Below are 23,765 nucleotides of genomic sequence, written 5' to 3'. Positions count from 1 at the left end.
CTCAATGCTTAGAATCCTCAATGCTTAGAATCCTCAATGCTTAGGAACCTCAATGCACAGAGTCCTTAATGCTTAGAAACCTCAATACTTAGCATCCTCAGTGCTTAGCTTAGAAGCCTCACTGCTTAGAAACTTCAATGCTTAGAATCCTCACTGCTTAGAAACCTCAATGCTTATAATCCTCAGTGCTTAGCATCCTCAATGCGTAGAATCCCCAATGCTTAGAAACCTCAATGCTTAGCATCCTCACTCCTTAGTATGCTCTATGCTTAGCTTAGAATCCTCAATGCTTAGAATCCTCAATGCTTAGCATCCTCAATGCTTTGTATCCCCATTACATAGCTTAGAATCCTCAATGCTTAGCATCCTCAATGCTTAGCATCCTCATTGCTTAGCTTCGAATCCTCAAAGCTCAGAATCCTCACTGCTTAGGAACCTCAATGCTTAGCATCCTCCATGCATTGCTTAGAAACCTCAATGCGTAGAATCCTCATTGCTTAGAAATTTTGTTGCTCTGAAACCTCAATGCTTAGCATCCCTAATGCTTACAAACCTCAGTGCATAGAGGCCTTAATGTTTAGAAACAGCAAAGATTAGAAAACTCAATGCTTGGCTTAGAATCCTCAATGTTTAGAATCCTCAATGCATAGAATCCTCAATGCTTAGCATCCTCAATGCTTAGCATCCTCATTACATAGCATAGAATCCTCAATGCTTAGAATCCTCAATGCTTAGCATCCTCAATGCTTAGCATCCTCAATGCTTAGAAACCTCAATGCTTTGCTTAGAAACCTCAATGGTTAGAATCCTCAATGCTTAGAATCCTCAATGCCTAGCTTAGAATCCTCAATGCTTAGAATCCTCAATGCTTAGAATCCTCAATGCTTAGCATCCTCAATGCTTAGCATCCTCAATGCTTAGCATCCTCAATACTTAGCATCCTCAATGCTTAGAATCCTCAATGCTTAGAATCCTCAATGCTTAGAATCCTCAATGCCTAGATTAGAATCCTCAATGCTTAGAATCCTCAATGCTTAGCATCCTCAATGCTTAGCATCCTTAATGCTTAGCATCCTCAATACTTAGCATCCTCAATGCTTAGAATCCTCCATGCTTAGCTTAGAAAACTCAATGCTTAGAATCCTCAATGCTTAGAATCCTCAATGCTTAGAACCCTCAATGCCTAGATTAGAATCCTCAATGCTTAGAATCCTCAATGCTTAGAATCCTCAGTGCTTAGAATCCTCAATGCTTAGAATCCTCAATGCTTAGAATCCTCAATGCTTAGCTTAGAAAACTCAATGCTTAGAATCCTCAATGCTTAACATCCTCAATGATTAGAATCCTCAATGCTTAGAATCCTCAATGCTTAGCATCCTCAATCCTTAGTATGCTCTATGCTTAGCTTAGAATCCTCAATGCTTAGAATCCTCAATGCTTACAAACCTCAATGCTGAGAAATTTTATTGTTTGAAACCTCATTGCTTAGCATCCCAAATGCTTACAAACCTCAATGCATAGAGGCCTTAATGCTTAGAAACCTCAAAGATTAGAAAACTCAATGCTTGGCTTAGAATCCTCTATGCTTAGAATCTTCAATGCTTAGAATCCTCAATGCTTAGAATCCTCAATGCTTAGGAACCTCAATGCACAGAGTCCTTAATGCTTAGAAACCTCAGTACTTAGCATCCTCAGTGCTTAGCTTAGAATCCTCACTGCTTAGAAACTTCAATGCTTAGAATCCTCACTACTTAGAAACCTCAATGCTTATAATCCTCAGTGCTTAGCATCCTCAATGCTTAGAATCCCCAATGCTTAGAAACCTCAATGCTTAGCATCCTCAATCCTTATTATGCTCTATGCTTAGATAAGAATCCTCAATGCTTAGAATCCTCAATGCTTAGCATCCTCAATGCTTTGTATCCCCATTACATAGCTTAGAATCCTCAATGCTTAGCATCCTCAATGCTTAGCATCCTCATTTCTTAGCTTCGAATCCTCAAAGCTCAGAATCCTCACTGCTTAGGAACCTCAATGCTTAGCATCCTCCATGCATTGCTTAGAAACCTCAATGCGTAGAATCCTCATTGCTTAGAAATTTTATTGCTCTGAAACCTCAATGCTTAGCATCCCTAATGCTTACAAATCTCAGTGCATAGAGGCATTAATGTTTAGAAACAGCAAAGATTAGAAAACTCAATGCTTGGCTTAGAATCCTCAATGTTTAGAATCCTCAATGCATAGAATCCTCAATGCTTAGCATCCTCAATGCTTAGCATCCTCATTACATAGCTTAGAATCCTCAATGCTTAGAATCCTCAATGCTTAGCATCCTCAATGCTTGGAATCCTCAATGCTTAGAATCCTCAATGCTTAGAATCCTCAATGCTTAGAATCCTCAATGCTTAGCATCCTCAATGCTTGGAATCCTCAATGCTTAGAATCCTCAATGCTTGGAATCCTCAATGCTTAGAATCCTCAATGCTTAGTATCCTCAATGCTTAGAAACCTCAATGCACAGAGTCCTTAATTCTTAAAATCCTCAATACTTAGCATTCTCAGTGCTTAGCTTAGAATCCTCAATGCTTAACATCCTCAATGTTTAGATTCCTCAATGCATAGCTTAGAATCCTCAATGCTTAGAATCCTCAATGCTTAGCATTCTCAATGCTTAGAAACCTCAATACTTAGCATCCTCAATGCTTAGCATCCTCGATGCATATCTTAGAATCCTCAAAGCTCAGTATCCTCAATGCTTAGAAACCTTAATGCACAGAGTTCTTAATGCTTAGAAACCTCAATACTTAGCATCCTCATTGCTTAGCTTAGAATCCTCACTGCTTAGAAACCTCAATGCTTAGAATCCTCAGTGCTTAGCATCCTCAACGCGTAGAATCCTCAATGCTTAGCATCCTCCATGCATAGCTTAGAATCCTCAATGCTTAGAATCCTCAATGCTTAGCATCCTCAATGCTTAGCATCCTCAATGCCTAGAATCCTCAATGCTTAGAATCCTCAATGCTTTGCATCCTCAATGCTTAGCATCCTCAATGCTTAGCATCCTCAATGCTTAGAAACCTCAATACTTTGCTTAGAATCCTCAATGCTTAGAATCCTCAATGCTTAGAATCCTCAATGCCTAGCTTAGAATCCTCAATGCTTAGAATCCTCAATGCTTAGCATCCTCAATGCTTAGCATCCTCAATGCTTAGCATCCTCCATGCTTAGCTTAGAAACCTCAATGCTTAGAATCCTCAATGGTTAGAATCCTCAATGCTTAGAATCCTCAATGCCTAGATTAGAATCCTCAATGCTTAGAATCCTCAATGCTTAGAATCCTCAAAGCTTAGAATCCTCAATGCTTAGAATCCTCAATGCTTAGCATCCTCAATGCTTAGCTTTGAAAACTCAATGCTTAGAATCCTCAATGCTTAACATCCTCAATGTTTAGAATCCTCAATGCATAGCTTAGAATCCTCAATGCTTAGAATCCTCAATGCTTAGCATCCTCAATCCTTAGTATGCTCTATGCTTAGCTTAGAATCCTCAATGCTTAGAATCCTCAATGCTTACAAACCTCAATGCTGAGAAATTTTATTGTTTGAAACCTCATTGCTTAGCATCCCAAATGCTTACAAACCTCAATGCATAGAGGCCTTAATGCTTAGAAACCTCAAAGATTAGAAAACTCAATGCTTGGCTTAGAATCCTCTATGCTTAGAATCCTCAATGCTTAGAATCCTCAATGCTTAGAATCCTCAATGCTTAGGAACCTCAATGCACAGAGTCCTTAATGCTTAGAAACCTCAATACTTAGCATCCTCAGTGCTTAGCTTAGAAGCCTCACTGCTTAGAATCTTCAATGCTTAGAATCCTCACTGCTTAGAAACCTCAATGCTTATAATCCTCAGTGCTTAGCATCCTCAATGCGTAGAATCCCCAATGCTTAGAAACCTCAATGCTTAGCATCCTCAATCCTTAGTATGCTCTATGCTTAGCTTAGAATCCTCAATGCTTAGAATCCTCAATGCTTAGCATTCTCAATGCTTTGTATCCCCATTACATAGCTTAGAATCCTCAATGCTTAGCATCCTCAATGCTTAGCATCCTCATTGCTTAGCTTCGAATCCTCAAACCTCAGAATCCTCACTGCTTAGGAACCTCAATGCTTAGCATCCTCCATGCATTGCTTAGAAACCTCAATGCGTAGAATCCTCATTGCTTAGAAATTTTATTGCTCTGAAACCTCAATGCTTAGCATCCCTAATGCTTACAAACCTCAGTGCATAGAGGCCTTAATGTTTAGAAACCTCAAAAATAAGAAAACTCAATGCTTGGCTTAGAATCCTCAATGCTTAGAAACCTGAATGCTTAGAATCCTCAATGCTAAGCTTAGAAACCTCAATGCTTAGCATCCTCAATGCTTAGCATCCTCAATCCTTAGCATCCTCAATGCATATCTTAGAATCCTCAAAGCTCAGGATCCTCAATGCTTAGAAACCTCAATGCACAGAGTCCTTAATGCTTAGAAACCTCAATACTTAGAATCCTCAGTGCTTAGCATCCTCAACGCGTATAATCCCCAATGCTTAGAAACCTCAATGCTTAGCATCCTCAATCTTTAGTATGCTCTATGCTTAGCTTAGAATCCTCAATGCTTAGAATCCTCGATGCTTACAAACCTCAATGCTGAGAAATTTTATTGTTTGAAACCTCATTGCTTAGCATCCCAAATGCTTACAAACCTCAATGCATAGAGGCCTTAATGCTTAGAAACCTCAAAGATTAGAAAACTCAATGCTTGGCTTAGAATCCTCAATGCTTAGAATCCTCAATGCTTAGCATCCTCCATGCATAGCTTTGAATCCTCAATGCTTAGAATCCTCAATGCTTGGAATCCTCAATGCTTAGCAATCTCCATGCATTGCTTAGAATCCTCAATAGTTAGAATCCTCAATGCTTCGCATCCTGAATGCTTATCATCCTCAATGCTTAGCATCCTCAATGCCTAGAATCCTCAATGCTTAGAATCCTCAATGCTTAGCATCCTCAATGCTTAGCATCCTCAATGCTTAGCATCCTCAATGCTTAGAAACCTCAATGCTTTGCTTAGAAACCTCAATGCTTAGAATCCTCAATGCTTAGAATCCTCCATGCTTAGAATCCTCAATGCTTAGCATCCTCAATGCTTAGCATCCTCAATGCTTAGCATCCTCAATACTTAGCATCCTCAATGCTTAGAATCCTCCATGCTTAGCTTAGAAACCTCAATGCTTAGAATCCTCAATGCTTAGAATCCTCAATGCTTAGAATCCTCAGTGCTTAGAATCCTCAATGCCTAGATTAGAATCCTCAATGCTTAGAATCCTCAATGCTTAGAATCCTCAATGCTTAGAATCCTCAATGCATAGCTTAGAATCCTCAATGCTTAGAATCCGCAATGCTTAGCATCCTCAATCCTTAGTATGCTCTATGCTTAGCTTAGAATCCTCAATGCTTAGAATCCTCAATGCTTACAAACCTCAATGCTGAGAAATTTTATTGTTTGAAACTTCATTGCTTAGCATCCCAAATGCTTGCAAACCTCAATGCATAGAGGCCTTAATGCTTAGAAACCTCAAAGATTAGAAAACTCAATGATTGGCTTAGAATCCTCAATGCTTAGAATCCTCAATGCTTAGCATCCTCAATGCTGAGCATCCTCAATGCTTAGCATCCTCAATGCCTACAATCCTCAATGCTTAGAATCCTCAATGCTTAGCATCCTCAATGCTTAGCATCCTCAATGTTTAGCATCCTCAATGCTTAGAAACCTCAATGCTTTGCTTAGAAACCTCAATGCTTAGAATCCTCAATGCTTAGCATCCTCAATGCTTAGCATCCTCAATGCTTAGCATCCTCAATACTTAGCATCCTCAATGCTTAGAATCCTCCATGCTTAGCTTAGAAACCTCAATGCTTAGAATCCTCAATGCTTAGAATCCTCAATGCTTAGAATCCTCAGTGCTTAGAATACTCAATGCTTAGCATCCTCAATGCCTAGAATCCTCAATGCTTGGAATCCTCAATGCTTAGAATCCTCAATGCTTAGAATCCTCAATGCTTAGCATCCTCAATGCTGAGCATCCTCAATGCTTAGCATCCTCAATGCCTAGAATCCTCAATGCTTAGAATCCTCAATGCTTAGCATCCTCAATGCTTAGCATCCTCAATGCTTAGCATAGAAACCTCAATACTTAGAATCCTCAATGCTTCGCATCCACAATGCTTAGCTTAGAAACCTCAATGCTTAGAATCCTCAATGCTTAGCATCCTCATTGCTTAGCATCCTCATTGCTTAGCATCCTCATTGCTTAGCTTAGAATCCTCAAAGCTCAGAATCCTCACTGCTTAGGAACCTCAATGCTTAGCATCCTCCATGCATTGCTTAGAAACCTCAATGCGCAGAATCCTCATTGCTTAGAAATTTTATTGCTCTGAAACCTCAATGCTTAGCAACCCTAATGCTTACAAACCTCATTGCATAGAGGCCTTAATGTTTAGAAACAACAAAGATTAGAAAACTCAATGCTTGGCTTAGAATCCTCAATGCTTAGAATCCTCAATGCTTAGCATCCTCAATGCCTAGAATCCTCAATGCTTAGCATCCTCAGTGCTTAGCATCCTCAATGCTTAGAAACCTCAATGCTTAGAATCCTCAATGCTTAGAATCCTCAATGCTTAGCATCCTCAATGCCTAGAATCCTCAATGCTTAGCATCCTCAGTGCTTAGCATCCTCAATGCTTAGAAACCTCAATGCTTAGAATCCTCAATGCTTAGCATCCTCAATGCTTTGCATCCTCAATACTTAGCATCCTCAATGCTTAGACTCCTCCATGCTTAGCTTAGAAACCTCAATGCTTAGAATCCTCAATGCTTAGAATCCTCAATGCTTAGAATACTCAATGCCTAGATTAGAATTTTCAATGCTTAGAATCCTCAATGCTTAGAATCCTCAATGCTTAGAATCCTCAATGCTTAGAATCCTCAATGCTTAGCATCCTCAATGCTTAGCTTAGAAAACTCAATGCTTAGAATCCTCAATGCTTAACATCCTCAATGTTTAGAATCCTCAATGCATAGCTTAGAATCCTCAATGCTTAGAATCCTCAATGCTTAGCATCCTCAATCCTTAGTATGCTCTATGCTTAGCTTAGAATCCTCAATGCTTAGAATCCTCAATGCTTACAAACCTCAATGCTGAGAAATTTTATTGTTTGAAACCTCATTGCTTAGCATCCCAAATGCTTACAAACCCCAATGCATAGAGGCCTTAATGCTTAGAAACCTCAAAGATTAGAAAACTCAATGCTTGGCTTAGAATCCTCTATGCTTAGAATCCTCAATGCTTAGAATCCTCCATGCATAGCTTAGAATCCTCAATGCTTAGCATCCTCAATGCTTAGCATCCTCAATGCTTAGCATCCTCAATGCTTAGTATCCTCAATGCTTAGAAACCTGAATGCTTTGCTTAGAAACCTCAATGCTTAGAATCCTCAATGCCTAGCTTTGAATCCTCAGTGCTTAGCATCCTCAATGCTTAGCATCCTCAATGCTTAGCATCCTCAATGCTTAGTATCCTCAATGCTTAGAAACCTGAATGCTTTGCTTAGAATCCTCAATGCTTAGAATCCTCAATGCTTAGCATCCTCAATGCTTAGCATCCTCAATGCTTAGCTTCCTCAATGCTTAGCATCCTCAATACTTAGAATCCTCCATGCTCAGCTTAGAAACCTCAATGCTTAGAATCCTCAAGGCTTAGAATCCTCAATGCTTAGAATCCTCAATGCCTAGATTAGAATCCTCAATGCTTAGAATCCTCAATGCTTAGAATCCTCAATGCTTAGAATCCTCAATGCTTAGCATCCTCAATGCTTAGCTTAGAAATCTCAATGCTTAGAATACTCAATGCTTAACATCCTCAATGTTTACAATCCTCAATGCATAGCTTAGAATCCTCAATGCTTAGAATCCTCAGTGCTTAGCATCCTCAATCCTTAGTATGCTCTATGCTTAGCTTAGAATCCTCAATGCTTAGAATCCTCAATGCTTACAAACCTCAATGCTGAGAAATTTTATTGTTTGAAACCTCATTGCTTAGCATCCCAAATGCTTAGAAACCTCAATGAATAGAGGCCTTAATGCTTAGAAACCTCAAAGATTAGAAAATTCAATGCTTGGCTTAGAATCCTCATAGCTTAGAATCCTCAATGCTTAGAATCCTCCATGCTTAGAATCCTCAATGCTTAGCATCCTCAATGCTTAGCTTAGAAAACTCAATGCTTAGAATCCTCAATGCTTAGAAACCTCAATGCACAGAATCCTTAATGCTTAGAAACCTCAATACTTAGCATCCTAAGAGCTTAGCTTAGAATCCTCACTGTTTAGAAACCTGAATGCTTAGAATCCTCAATGCTTAGAATCCTCAATGCTTAGAATCCTCAATGCTTAGAATACTCAATGCTTAGCATCCTCAATGCTTAGAATCCTCAATGCTTAGCATCCCCAAATCTTAGAATCCTCAATGCTTAGCATCCTCAATGCTTAGCATCCTCAATGCTTAGCATCCTCAATGCTTAGAATCCTCAATGCTTAGAATCCTCAATGCTTAGAATCCTCCATGCATTGCTTAGAAACCTCAATAGTTAGAATCCTCAATGCTTCGCATCCTCAATGCTTAGCATAGAAACCTCAATACTTAGAATCCTCAATGCTTAGCATCCTCATTACATAGCTTAGAATCCTCAATGCTTAGAATCCTCAATGCTTAGCATCCTCAATGCTTAGCATCCTCAAAGCTTAGAATCCTCAATGCTTACCATCCTCAATGCTTAGCATCCTCAATGCTTAGCATCCTCAATGCTTAGAATCCTCAATGCTTAGCATCCTCAATGCTTAGCATCCTCAATGCTTAGCATCCTCAATGCTTTGCTTAGAAACCTCAGAGCTTAGAATCCTCAATGCTTAGAATCCTCAACGCCTAGCTTAGAATCCTCAATGCTTAGAATCCTCAATGCTTAGAATCCTCAATGCTTAGAATCCTCAATGCTTAGCATCCTCAATGCTTAGCATCCTCAATACTTAGCATCCTCAATGCTTAGAATCCTCCATGCTTAGCTTAGAAACCTCAATGCTTAGAATCCTCAATGCTTAGAATCCTCAATGCTTAGAATCCTCAATGCCTAGATTAGAATCCTCAATGCTTAGAATCCTCAATGCTTAGAATCCTCAATGCTTTGAATCCTCAATGCTTAACATCCTCAATGTTTAGAATCCTCAATGCATAGCTTAGAATCCTCAATGCTTAGAATCCTCAATGCTTAGCATCCTCAATCCTTAGTATGCTCTATGCTTAGCTTAGAATCCTCAATGCTTAGAATCCTCAATGCTTACAAACCTCAATGCTGAGAAATTTTATTGTTTGAAACCTCATTGCTTAGCATCCCAAATGCTTACAAACCTCAATACATAGAGGCATTAATGCTTAGAAACCTCAAAGATTAGAAAACTCAGTGCTTGGCTTAGAATCCTCTATGCTTAGAATCCTCAATGCTTAGAATCTTCCATGCATAGCTTAGAATCCTCAATGCTTAGAATCCTCAGTGCTTAGCATTCTCCATGCATTGCTTAGAATCCTCATTAGTTAGAATCCTCAATGCTTCGCATCCTCAATGCTTAGCTTAGAAACCTCAATGCTTAGAATCCTCAATGCTTAGCATCCTCAATGCTTAGCATCCTCATTGCTTAGCATCCTCAATGCTTAGCATCCTCAATGCTTAGCATCCTCAATGCTTAGAAACCTGAATGCTTTGCTTAGAAACCTCAATGCTTAGAATCCTCAATGCCTAGCTTAGAATCCTCAATGCTTAGAATCCTCAATGCTTAGAATCCACAATGCTTAGCATCCTCAATGCTTAGCATCCTCAATGCTTAGCATCCTCAATACTTAGAATCCTCCATGCTCAGCTTAGAAACCTCAATGCTTAGAATCCTCAAGGCTTAGAATCCTCAATGCTTAGAATCCTCAATGCCTAGATTAGAATAATAAATGCTTAGAATCCTCAATGCTTAGAATCCTGAATGCTTAGAATCCTCAATGCTTAGCATCCTCAATGCTTAGCTTAGAAAACTCAATGCTTAGAATCCTCAATGCTTAGAATCCTCAATGCTTACAAACATCAATGCTGAGAAATTTTATTGTTTGAAACCTCATTGCTTAGCATCCCAAATGCTTACAAACCTCAATGCATAGAGGCCTTAATGCTTAGAAACCTCAAATATTAGAAAACTCAATGCTTGGCTTAGAATCCTCAATGCTTAGAATCCTCAATGCTTAGAATCCTCCATGCATAGCTTAGAATCCTCAATAGTTAGAATCCTCAATGCTTCGCATCCTCAATGCTTAGCTTAGAAACCTCATTGCTTAGCATCCTCATTGCTTAGCATCGTCATTGCTTAGCTTAGAATCCTCAAAGCTCAGAATCCTCACTGCATAGGAACCTCAATGCTTAGCATACTCCATGCATTGCTTAGAAACCTCAATGCGCAGAATCCTCATTGCTTAGAAATTTTATTGCTCTGAAACCTCAATGCTTAGCAACCCTAATGCTTACAAACCTCATTGCATAGAGGCCTTAATGTTTAGAAACAACAAAGATTAGAAAACTCAATGCTTGGCTTAGAATCCTCAATGCTTAGCATCCTCAATGCTTAGCATCCTCAATGCTTAGCATCCTCAATGCCTAGAATCCTCAATGCTTAGAATCCTCAATGCTTAGCATCCTCAATGCTTAGCATCCTCAATGCCTAGAATCCTCAATGCTTAGCATCCTCAATGCTTAGCATCCTCAATGCTTAGAATCCTCAATGCTTAGAATCCTCAATGCCTAGATTAGAATCCTCAATGCTTAGAATCCTCAATGCTTAGCATCCACAATGCTTAGAATCCTCAGTGCTTAGAATCCTCAATGCTTAGCATCCTCAATGCTTAGCATCCTCAATGCTTAGAATCCTCAACGCTTAGAATCCTCAAAGCTTTGCTTAGAAACCTCAATGCTTCGAATCCTCAATGCTTAGAATCCTCAATGCCTAGCTTACAATCCTCAATGCTTAGAATCCTCAATGCCTAGATTAGAATCCTCAATGCTTAGAATCCTCAATGCTTAGAATCCTCAATGCTTAGCATCCTCAATGCTTAGCTTACAAAACTCAATGCTTAGCATCCTCAATGATTAACAGCCTCAATACTTAGCATCCTCAATGCATATCTTAGAATCCTCAAAGCTCAGGATCCTCAATGCTTAGAAACCTCAATGCACAGAGTCCTTAATGCTTAGAAACCTCAATACTTAGCATCCTCAGTGCTTAGCTTAGAATCCTAACTGCTTAGAAACCTCAATGCTTATAATCCTCAGTGCTTAGCATCCTCAATGTGTAGAATCGCCAATCCTTAGAAACCTCAATGCTTAGCATCCTCAATCCTTAGTATGCTCTATGCTTAGCTTAGAATCCTCAATGCTTAGAATCCTCAATGCTTACAAACCTCAATGCTGAGAAATTTTATTGTTTGAAACCTCATTGATTAGCATCCCAAATGTTTACAAACCTCAATGCTTAGAATCCTCAATGCTTAGAATCCTCAATGCTTAGAATCCTCAATGCTTGGCTTAGAATCCTCAATGCTTAGAATCCTCAATGCTTAGAATCCTCAAAGCTTAGCATCCTCAATGCTTAGAATCCTCAAAGCTCAGGATCCTCAATGCTTAGAAACCTCAATGCACAGAGTCCTTAATGCTTAGAAACCTCAATACTTAGCATCCTCAGTGCTTACCATAGAATCCTCACTGCTTACAAACCAGAAAGCTTATAATCCTCAGTGCTTAGCATCCTCAATGAGTAGAATCCCCAAAGCTTAGAAACCTCAATGCTTAGCATCCTCAATCCTTAGTATGCTCTATGCTGAGATTAGAATCCTCAGTGCTTAGAATCCTCAATGCTTAGCATCCCCATTACATAGCTTAGAATCCTCAATGCTTAGCATCCTCATTGCTTAGCATCCTCATTGCTTAGCTTCGAATCCTCAAAACTCAGAATCCTCACTGCTTAGGAACCTCAATGCTTAGCATCCTCCATGCATTGCTTAGAAACCTCAATGCGTAGAATCCTCATTGCTTAGAAATTTTATTGCTCTGAAACCTCAATGCTTAGCATCCCTAATGTATACAAACCTGAGTGCATAGAGGCCTTAATGTTTAGAAACCTCAAAGATTAGAAAACTCAATGCTTGGGTTAGAATCCTCAATGCTTAGCATCCTCAATGCTTAGAATCCTCAATGCTTAGAATCCTCAATGCTTAGAATCCTCAATTCATTGCTTAGAATCCTCAATGCTTAGAATCCTCAATGCTTAGAATCCTCAATGCTTAGAATCCTCAATGTCTAGCTTAGAATCCTCAATGCTTAGAAACCTCAATGCTTAGAAACCTCAATGCTTAGAAACCTCAATGCACAGAGTCCTTAATGCTTAGAAACCTCAATACTTAGCATCCTCAGTGCTTAGCTTAGAATCCTCACTGCTTAAAAACCTCAATGCTTATAATCCTCAATGCTTAGAATCCTCAATGCTTAGAATCCTCAATGTCTGGCTTAGAATCCTCAATGCTTAGAATCCTCATTGCCTAGAATCCTCAATGCCTAGAATCCTCACTGCTTAAAAACCTCAATGCTTATAATCCTCAGTGCTTAGCATCCTCAATGCGTAGAATACCCAATACTTAGAAACCTCAATGCTTAGCATCCTCAATCCTTTGTATGCTCTATGCTTAGCTTAGAATCCTCAATGCTTAGAATCCTCAATGTTTACAAACGTCAATGCTGAGAAATTTTATTGTTTGAAACCTCATTGCTTAGCATCCCAAATGCTTACAAACCTCAATGCATAGAGGCCTTAATGCTTAGAAACCTCAAAGATTAGAAAACTCAATGCTTGGCTTAGAATACTCAATGCTTAGAATCCTCAATGCTTAGAATCCTCCATGCATAGCTTAGAATCCTCAATGCTTAGCATCCTCAATGCTTAGCATCCTCAATGCTTAGCATCCTCATTACATAGCTTAGAATCCTCAATGCTTAGAATCCTCATTGCTTCGCATCCTCAATGCTTAGCATCCTCATTGCTTAGCTTAGAATACTCAAAGCTCAGAATCCTCACTGCTTAGGAACCTCAATGCTTTGCATCCTCCATGCATTGCTTAGAAACCTCAATGCGCAGAATCCTCATTGCTTAGAAATTTTATTGCTCTGAAACCTCAATGCTTAGCATCCCTAATGCTTACAAACCTCAATGCATAGAGGCCTTAATGTTTAGAAACCTCAAATATTAGAAAACTCAATGCTTGGCTTAGAATCCTCAATGCTTAGAATCCTCAATGCTTAGCATCCTCAATGCTTAGCATCCTCAATGCCTAGCTAAGAATCCTCAATGCTTAGAATCCTCAATGCTTAGAATCCTCAATGCTTAGAATCCTCAATGCACAGAGTCCTTAATGCTTAGAAACCTCAATACTTAGCATCCTCAGTGCTTAGCTTCGAATCCTCACTGCTTCGAAACCTGAATGCTTAGAATCCTCAATGCTTAGAATCCTCAATGCATAGCTTAGAGACCTGAATGCTTAGAATCCTCAATGCTTAACATCCTCAATGTTTAGAATCCTCAATGCATAGCTTACAATCCTCAATGCTTAGAATACTCAATGCTTAGCATCTTTAATGCTTAGCGTCCTCAATGCTTAGCATCCTCAATGCTTAGCTTAGAATCCTCAAAGCTCAGGATCCTCAATGCTTAGAAACCTCAATGCACAGAGTCCTTAATGCTTAGAAACCTCAATACTTAGCATCCTCAGTGCTTAGCTTAGAATCCTCACTGCTTAGAAACCTCAATGCTTAGAATCCTCAGTGCTTAGCATCCTCAATGCGTAGAATACCCAATGCTTAGAAACCTCAATGCTTAGCATCCTCAATCCTTAGTATGCTCTATGCTTAGCTTAGAATCCTCAATGCTTAGAATCCTCAATGCTTAGAATCCTCAATGCACAGAGTCCTTAATGCTTAGAAACCTCAATACTTAGCATCCTCAATCCTTAGTATGCTCTATGCTTAGCTTAGAATCCTCAATGCTTAGAATCCTCAGTGCTTAGCATCCTCCATGCATTGCTTAGAAATCTCAATGCGTAGAATCCTCATACCTTAGAATCCTCTACTCTGAGAAATTTTATTGCTTGGAAACCTCAATGCTTAGCATCCCTAATGCTTACAAACCTCAATGCGTACAGTCCTTAATGCTTAGAAACCTCAATGCATAGCATCCTCAATTCATACCTTAGAATCCTCAATGCATAGAATCCTCAATGCTTAGAATCCTTAATCTTCGAATCCTCAATGCTTAGAATCCTCAACGCTTAGCATCCTCAATGCTCAACTTAGAACCTTCAATGCCTAGAATCCTCAATGCTTAGAATCCCCCCAATGATTAGAGCCCTTAAAGCTTAGAAACCTCAATACTTATCATCGTCACTGCATAGCTTAGAATCCTCAATGCTTAGAAACCGTAATGCTTAGCATCCTCAATCCTTAGTATGCTCAATGCTTAGCTTAGAATACTCAATGATTAGAAACCTCATTGCTTAGCATCCTCCATTCTTTGCTTTGAAACCTCATTCCATAGAATCCTCAATGCGTAGAATCCTCAACGCTGAGAAAACTTATTGCTTTGAAACCTCAATGCTTAGCATCCCTAATGCTTAGAAACCTCAGTGCATAGCTTAGAATCCTCAATGCTTAGAATCTTCAATGCACAGCATCCTCAATGCTTAGCTTATAAACCTCAATGCATAGAATTCTCAATGCGTAGAATCCGCATTCCTTAGAATCCTTAACGCTGAGAAACTTTCTTGCTTTGAAACCTCAATCCTTAGCATCCTTAATGCTAAGAAACCTCACTGCATAGCGTCCTTAATGCTTAGAATCCTCAATGCTTAGAAAGCTCAGTACTTAGACTTCTTAAGGCTTAGAAACCTCAAAGCTTAGAATCCTCATTGCTTAGCATCCTCATTGCTCAGCACCCTCAATGCTTTGAACCTCAATGCATTGAGTCGTTAATGCTTAGAATCCTCAATACTTGGAATCCACAATGCTATGCTCAGAATCCTCAATGCCTAAAATCCTCAATGCTTAGAATCCCCAAAGATTAGAGTCCTTAATGCTTAGAAACCTCAATGCTTAGAATCCTCAGTGCTTAGCATTCTCAAACCTTGCAATCCTCAATGCATAGAATCTTTATGTCTTAGAATCCGTAATGCTTAGCATCCTCAATGCTTAGCATCCTTAATGATTAGAAACCTCAATGCACAGAGTCCTTAATGCTTGAAACATTTATGCTTAGAAACCTCAATTCATAGAACCCACAATGCTTAACCTAGTATCCTCAGTGCTTAGAATCGTCAATGCTTAGAACCCTCAATGTTTACCTTAGAATCCTCAATGCTTAGCATCTTGAATGCTTAGTATCCTCAATGCATAGAATCCCCAATGCTTAGAATCCTCAATGAAGAGAGTCCTTAATGCTTAGAAAGCTCAATGCTTAGAAACGTCAATGCATAGAGTCCTCAATGCTTAGAACCCTCAATGCTTAGAACCCTCAATGCTTAGAATCCTCAATGCTTAGAAAACTCAATGCTTAGAAACTTCAATGCATAGAGTCCTCAGTGCTTAGCTTAGAATCCTCAATGTGTACCATCCTCAATGCTTAAAAACCTCAAAGCTTAGAAACCTCAATGCTTAGAAACCTCATTGCTTAGAATCCTCAACGATGAGAAACCTTATTGCATAGAAACCACAAAGCTTTGAAACCACAATGCATAGAGTCCTTAATGCTTAGCAACCTCAATGCATAGAAAACTTAAAGCATAGAAACGTCAATGTTTAGAATCCTCAATGCTTAGAAACCTCACTGCTTAGAAAGCTCAATGCATAGAGTCGTTGATGCATAGAAACCTCAGTGCTTAGAATTCTCAATGCTCAGCTTAGAAACCTCAAGGCTTAGAAACCTCATGGCATAGCATGCTCAACGCATAGCATAGAATCATCAATGCTTAGAACCCTCAATGCTTAGAATCTTCATTGCTTTCCATTCTCAAAGCTCAGCAGCCTCAATACTTAGCATCCTCAATGCTTAGAATCCGCAATGCTTAGCATCCTCAATGCTTAGCATCCACAATGCTTAGATTAGAATCCTCAATGCTTAGAAACCTCAATGCTTAGAATCCTTAATCCTTAGCATCCTCAATGTTTAGCATCCTATATGCTTTGGGTAGAATCCTCAATGCTTAGAAACCTTAAAGCTTTGAATCCTCAATGCTTTGCTTACAATCCTCAATGCTTAAACAACTCAATCCTTAGCATCCTCAATGCTTAGCATCCTCAATGCTTAGCTTAGAATACTCAATGCTTAGAATCCTCGGTGCTTAGCAACCTCAATGCACAGAGTCCTTAAAACTTAGAAACCTCAAAACTTAGCATCCTCAATGCTTAGATTAGAATCATCAATGCTTAGAATCCTCATGGCTTAGATACCTCAATGCTTAGTATCCTTAATGATTGGAAACGTCAATGCTTAGATGTCCTCAATGCTTAGCGTAGAATCCTCAAGGCGTACAATCCTCAGGACATAGAATCCTCAGGGCGTAAAATCCTCAGGGCGTAGAATCCCCAAGGCGTAGAATCCCCAAGGCGTAGAATCCCCAAGGCGTAGAATCCTCAAGGCGTAGAATCCCCAAGGCGTAGAATCCCCAAGGCGTAGAATCCCCAAGGCGTAGAATCCTCAGGGCGTAGAATCCTCAGGGCGTAGAATCCTCAAGGCGTAGAGCCCTTAAAGCATAGAAACCTCAATGCTTATAGTCCTTTATTTTTAGAAACCTCAATGCTTAGAAACCTGAACGCTTAGAATCCTCAATGCATAGAGTCCTTACTGCTTATCATCCTCAATGCTTAGCATCCTCAATGCTTAGATTAGAATCATCAATGCTTAGAATCCTCATGGCTTAGATACCTCAATGCTTAGTATCCTTAATGATTGGAAACGTCAATGCTTAGAGTCCTCAATGCTTAGCGTAGAATCCTCAAGGCGTAGAATCCTCAGGGCGTAGAATCCTCAGGGCGTAGAATCCCCAAGGCGTAGAATCCCCAAGGCGTAGAATCCTCAGGGCGTAGAATCCTCAGGGCGTAGAATCCTCAAGGCGTAGAATCCCCAAGGCGTAGAATCCCCAAGGCGTAGAATCCTCAGGGCGTAGAATCCTCAAGGCGTAGAATCCCCAAGGCGTAGAATCCCCAAGGCGTAGAATCCTCAGGGCGTAGAATCCTCAAGGCGTAGAATCCCCAAGGCGTAGAATCCCCAAGGCGTAGAATCCTCAGGGCGTAGAATCCTCAGGGCGTAGAATCCTCAAGGCGTAGAGCCCTTAAAGCATAGAAACCTCAATGCTTATAGTCCTTTATTTTTAGAAACCTCAATGCTTAGAAACCTGAACGCTTAGAATCCTCAATGCATAGAGTCCTTATTGCTTATCATCCTCAATGCTTAGAATCCTCAATGCTTAGCATCCTCAATGCTTAGAAACATCAATTCTTAGAAACCTTTGATGATTAGAATCCTCAATGCTTAGCGTCCTTAATGTTTAGAAATCTCAATGCATAAAGTCCTTAAAACTTAGAAACCTCAGTGCTTAGAAACCTGAATGCTTAGATTCCTCAATGCTTAGAAACCTCAATGCCTAGAATCGTCATTGCTTAGCTCAGAATCCACAATGCTCAGATTCCTCCATGCTTAGAAATCTCCTTGCTTACTCAGTGCTTAGAATCCTCAATGCTTAGCATACTCAAAGTTTAGAAACCTCAATGCTTAACATCCTCAATGCTTAGCTTAGAATCCTGAATGCTTAGAATCCTTAATGCTTAGAAAGCTCAATGCTTTGCATCCTGTTTTCTTAGCTAAAAAACCTCAATGCTTAGAAACTTCCCTGCTTAGAAACCGCAATGCTTTGCATCCTCAATGCTTAGCATCCTTAATGCTTAGAAACCTCAATGCTTAAAGGCCTTAATGCTTAGCATCCTCAATGCTTAGAATCCTCAATGCTTAACATCCTCAATGCTTAGCTTAGAATCTACAATGCTTAGAATACTCAACGCTTAGAAACCTCCATGCTTAGTATCGTCAATGCTTAGCTTAGAATACTCAACGCTTAGAAACCTCAATGCTTAACATCCTCAATGCTTAGGTTGGGATCCTCAATGCTTAGAATCCTTGATGCTTAGAAAGATCAATGCTTAGCAACCTGTTTGCTTAGCTTAAAAACCTCAATGCTTAGAAACTTCCCTGCTTAGAAACCGCAATGCTTTGCATCCTCAATGATTTGCATCCTCAATGCTTACAAACATTAATGCTTAGCATCCTCCTTGCTTAGAAACCTTAATTCTTAGAAACCTCAATGCTTAGAATCCTCATTGCTTAGAAACCTCAATGCTTAAAATCTTCAATGCTTTGCTTAGAATTCTCAATGCTTAGGAACCTCATTGCTTAGAAACCTATGTGGTTAAAATCCTCAATGGTTAGAAACCTTAATGATTAGAATACAGAATACTTAGAATCCTCAATGCTTAGCTTAGAATCTTCAGTGCTTTGCATCCTCAATGCTTAGCATCCTCAATGCTTAGCTTCAAATCCTCAATGCTTAGAAACCTCAACGCTTAGCATTCTCTATGCTTAGCTTAGAATCCTCAATGTTTAGAATCCTTAATGATTAGAATACTCAGTACTTAGATTCCTCAATGTTTAGCTTAGAATCCTCAACACTTAGAAACCTCAATACTTAGAATCCTCGATGCTTAGCATACTCAATGCTCAGCATACTCAATGCTTAACTTAGAATCCTCAATGCTTAGAAACCACAATGCGTAGAATCCTCAATGCTTAGCTTAGAATCCTCATTGGTTAGAAACCTCAATGCTTAGGAACCTCATTGCTGAGAAACCACAGTGCTTAAAGTCCTCAATGCTTTGAATACTGTTTAAGTTTTTAACTAACATCTCCATCTAAGCAGTTGCATCTGCATTAGTATAGCATGATATTACAACCACTGCATTTTGAACCAGATATGCAACTCAACATTCATTGGCATTCTTTATCTCACTCTGCCAGTCCTCTGAGCTATGCATATACAACTGAGTTTCAAAATTTAAACTGCATACCTATTATATTGCTGCTAATGTTAGCTTCACAGGTACTCATCACAAACTAACCTTGCATTTACTGTAGGGTAAGAACGTTCCCATCCACGATTGTATGCCACACATTCTCAGTCTAGCCTGGCGGCAATATCCAGAGACAGAGTATTGAGACAAATTCCATCGGAATCAAATTAAGACGGAGGACAGCTGGCTAGCAAGGATTACTGCCAAAAACAACTGGGGATTATACTGGATGAGCTGATGATGTAAATAAATTCCCAAAAATGACATTTCTCCTTCTGGGACACACTAACATCAATGTCTCAGCTAACACAAGTAATGCTGTTCTATTGGTCTTTTTTTCCCCACCTTGTTCAACCCAATGAACAAAAACAGCTTGCTTAAGTATGGTGTCTACTGCTGGCCACCAAAGTTTAAAAATTTAAACTGGTGAAAAAGCCATTAAGGAACGATAACATGTTTGGTGTTAACAATGTATTAAGAAAATTAGGGAAAATGGATTTTAAGCTAGAAAAGGAAAGATGAACAGAGAAGAAACAACAGTGTTATTGTCTATCTGCTAAACCTATCTACAGTAACTTGACTGCATTCATGTGTGCCTCCATATTTACACTACCCTCCCGCTAGTCTTTGTCTATAAAAGTTCTGTATGAAGATACTCCACCACAGAGCTCAGAGTAGAATCAGTGCTAAGTCTATTATCACATAGGTCATCCTAGCTACAGGTTTAGAAATTAGGTCCAAGAATGCCCTCTATACCACTGAAACCAACTCTTGGATCCTGAGATTGGCTTGAGATTATTTTTTTTCCTGCAGCACCAGGTAATTTCAGGTATCCAAGTATTTCCTACTAGCATGTATTTTCTACTACTAATCATCAGTCCATATGTTTTTCAGTCTATGTGAGAAAAACATAGATTGCCTTGTAGAAACAGTAGAAGATGCAGTCAGCAGATGCAGAAGACACTGGAGATCCATAAAACAGACTGCAACAATATGCTCATTCAGGATGAGCAAAGCAGTGGAACCATTGCCCTAAACTGTCCCATACGTAAAATGAAGTATAGGCAGGACACGAGAGCAGCAGAGACCTGCAGGATAAGTGCTGCAAAGGCAAAGCAAAGAAATCCACAGAGCTATGAAATCCACTGGCTATTTTCTGAGAGAAGGATTTCATCTGAAATGAAATCAGGCAGGAGAAGCAGACTGAGAAAGTTTCCATTGTCATAAAAATATCTCCCTGGGTAATCCACGCTGATGGGAAAAGGAAACTCTGATAATTTATGTGACAGTTTAATGGGATTTTGGTGACACATGATACTTTAGAAAGAATTTGCCCAAATCGGACAGACAGGACTTTAATAAGGTTTCAGCCTCAAAACAGCAATATTTTCACCCTTTATTTTGCATTTTATCCTACACATACACTGCTCACTCATAGCCCATCTATCTCATTTGCAGGGCATATTTCTATATTGTGAGAACAACAACTCCTCTGCACTTTCTGGTGACATTCTCAGCTAGAGAAACCTCTGCCTATCTGAGATCCCTAAAGGGATCAAGCTGACTTTGCATCTTCAGGGCAGAGCAGCAGAGCTTTGAATTCTGAGCCATAAGCTGCCCATGGGCCACATCCCCAGCTCTGTGGATGTCATTAATAGCTTCTCTGTAGAAATCAAGGGTAGCAGATGGACAGTCTGCAGTAGCGATCACAAACAATAGGATGCACCCAGGGCACACTCCAGGAGTAAACGTCTCTCACGCTGACTTACACCTCAACCCATTTCTTCTCCTTATGAGAGACAGCCTTCACCCCAGTGCAGCATTCCCCTGCCCTTCATTGCCATCACTCAGAGAACAGGCACAGTACCAAAAGTAGTTGCTTAGAACACTCAACTATGGCGAAGCCAGGGTTAACAGGACGAAACTTTGCAGAAGTTGATTATCAGTGAATTATATGGAAGAGTTTCCCCCGTGGAGAAGTAGAAGTTAACATTAAATATACATTGCCCTGAGCACTAGAAGCCATTCTGTACATAACAGCCTCACAGAGGCTGGAGACAGAGATAACCCGACAGGCATTTGTTTTCTTACTCATTCCTATGGATCTACCCCTGAAGCCCTTATTTTTTTCTGGAAAAGCACCTTGTGGGAATCTGGGCAGGTGAGGAACGGTGTGCAAATGATTCAATGTTTTGCCCAGTGTTTCTTTACTCCATGAAGCTAAGATCAGCGTGGGACATGAAATGATACCTGTTGGCCCTACGATGGGCGTGGAAAACAGAGCACCTGTCACTATTTCTTTCACCATTGGGACTACCAGCCAAATTTAACAGGGAAACAAGCTGTGTTGTGTAGTCCCTCGAGCTCTTCTGCTCTACGTGAGACACATTCTGTAGTAAAGAGAAGAATTTAAACCCACCTAATCCCACCAGCAGCATAAAGCAGTGCTCATTCTTAAACATGGGTTGTGTCTTTAAGAGGTACAGATCCATCTCTGCCTCTGACTTGAGGTCTTCCTCAGGGAATGGCTCATAAGAAATGAGATATATTAAAAGGAAGTGAAATCAGAGCCTCCCATTATCAAAGGGATAAAATATCAATTTTTTGTCAAGATAAAAAGCATCGTAGATTGGCTCAGATGGGAAAAATTAAATTCTTGGTCTTCAGTTGATTTGATATTTATCACTCCACCGCTCTAGAAATATTCTGACAGGGAATGTTTCTTAAAATATTATCCTGCATTTCTCCTCAGTTAGCAAGCTGGGAGAGTATGAACTTGTGTGTCTTGTTACACCTAAAAAACTCATAGGAAAAGAGAAAAAGGAAAGAAAACAAAGTCTAGAAAATACACCTTCTAACACTTCATTTCACCAAGAGCTTCTCAATAAAGGACCTCAATTGGGGAATCACTGCTGTCCAAGTCTACCTACCCCATATTGTAGAATATCCCAAAAGCAATTCTCTCTTCCCATATAAAGAGACTAATAAGCAAGAACTGTCTCCCAGTTCATAACAATTAATCTTATCTTGACAGCAAGAGCTCAGATGAACTCAGAGAATTGAGTAAGAAATTGAAAGTAGGGGAATAACGTAGAAGGTCTTTCAGGGAGTCCTGCTGCCCACCCTCCAATGGTGAGGACTGATGTATCCTTCAGCCTGGACAAGCTTACTTCTAGATATACAGTGTTGTCTTGATAAAGAATTAAGTGGAATGAGCCAGTGTTTGTGTCTAAAACATGATTAATGGAACTTGATCACGCACGTAAAAAAAAAAAGTGTTTAGGAGAACTGTCAATTCAATGTTAGTGGCTGCTCCTAATCTGTATTCCCCTGGCTAAAGAGCGACTTGGAAACACTGCAGTGTTTTAACAGCTTGTGTTCAAACCCTCAAATCAAAGGCTCCTCAGTAGCTGTTTAGATCATGGACAGAACATCAGTTTTCCAAGAGAACACGGATGAACCTTGGAGCTCACAGGCAAGCTCAGAACTAAGCAATACTTACATATCATCAAGATGATCAGGCAACTGAGATCCTATGGCATAATCAGAATCTCAGCATACTTGGCAGAAAGATAGATAAAGCAAGATTCGCCATTGCAATTAAGTAGATAGCATGAGGAAATTTCAACCAGTGTGTGTATGCCAAGACACTGTGCAGCCACCATGAGATCAGGAAGATCTTCCATTCAGTGAAGAGATTTCTGATGAATCACACCTTTCTACATCAATCACTATTGGGAGTGGAACATCAAGCCAGGAAGACTACTGGGCAGAGGAAAACTGTCTCCTCTTAGGTCTACTAGTAGGAAGGTTGGACAAATGAAATATATATATATATATATATAATTTTTTGCCCCAGAAGTTGCTACAAAGCATGGAATAAAGGTATACCTGAATAAAGGAGTCAGGTTGTGAAACAGTCTTATCAGCTCCAGAAGGAAAACTAACAGAAGTGAACACAATGTCCAGCACCCAATTGCTTTTCCTTAATAACACGCTATGTATCATTAAAGTGGGAGTTTTCACACAAGAGATCAGTTTGTTCTTTAATTCCTATCTTCATAAGTGATATTCTGTTTTGAATACAATCTCCAGAAGGTTCTTTTTTGTCAAATAATTTAACAGCATGAATGATGGCTGCTGATCAGTTTGAATTTCTGATACCTACTACAAACAATGCAGACTTACACTATATGTTTGTGAAGCTGATACTGCCTGATATGTTTCTCCAATTCTGGTGCCTCCTTGTATATTCAACCCAACATTTTCCTAGCAGAACTCTTCCAATTTATGTTGCCAAGGAATCCTTCCACTGCAGCTCAGCCATTCTTCACAGTCTGAACAAATCCTTACTTGAAATGAAGCACTTGCAATGAAACAGTTCTATTTCAGAGCATTCGCTGCCACTTCATCTTCCGCTCTGTAAA

The sequence above is a fragment of the Coturnix japonica genome, unplaced genomic scaffold, assembly GCF_054131305.1.
Source record: "Coturnix japonica strain WE unplaced genomic scaffold, WE-NBRP24 Scf069, whole genome shotgun sequence".
Taxonomy (NCBI): Eukaryota; Metazoa; Chordata; class Aves; order Galliformes; family Phasianidae; genus Coturnix; species Coturnix japonica.
The sequence above is the reverse complement of the archived record's forward strand: the minus strand, read 5'-3'. Positions refer to the sequence as shown.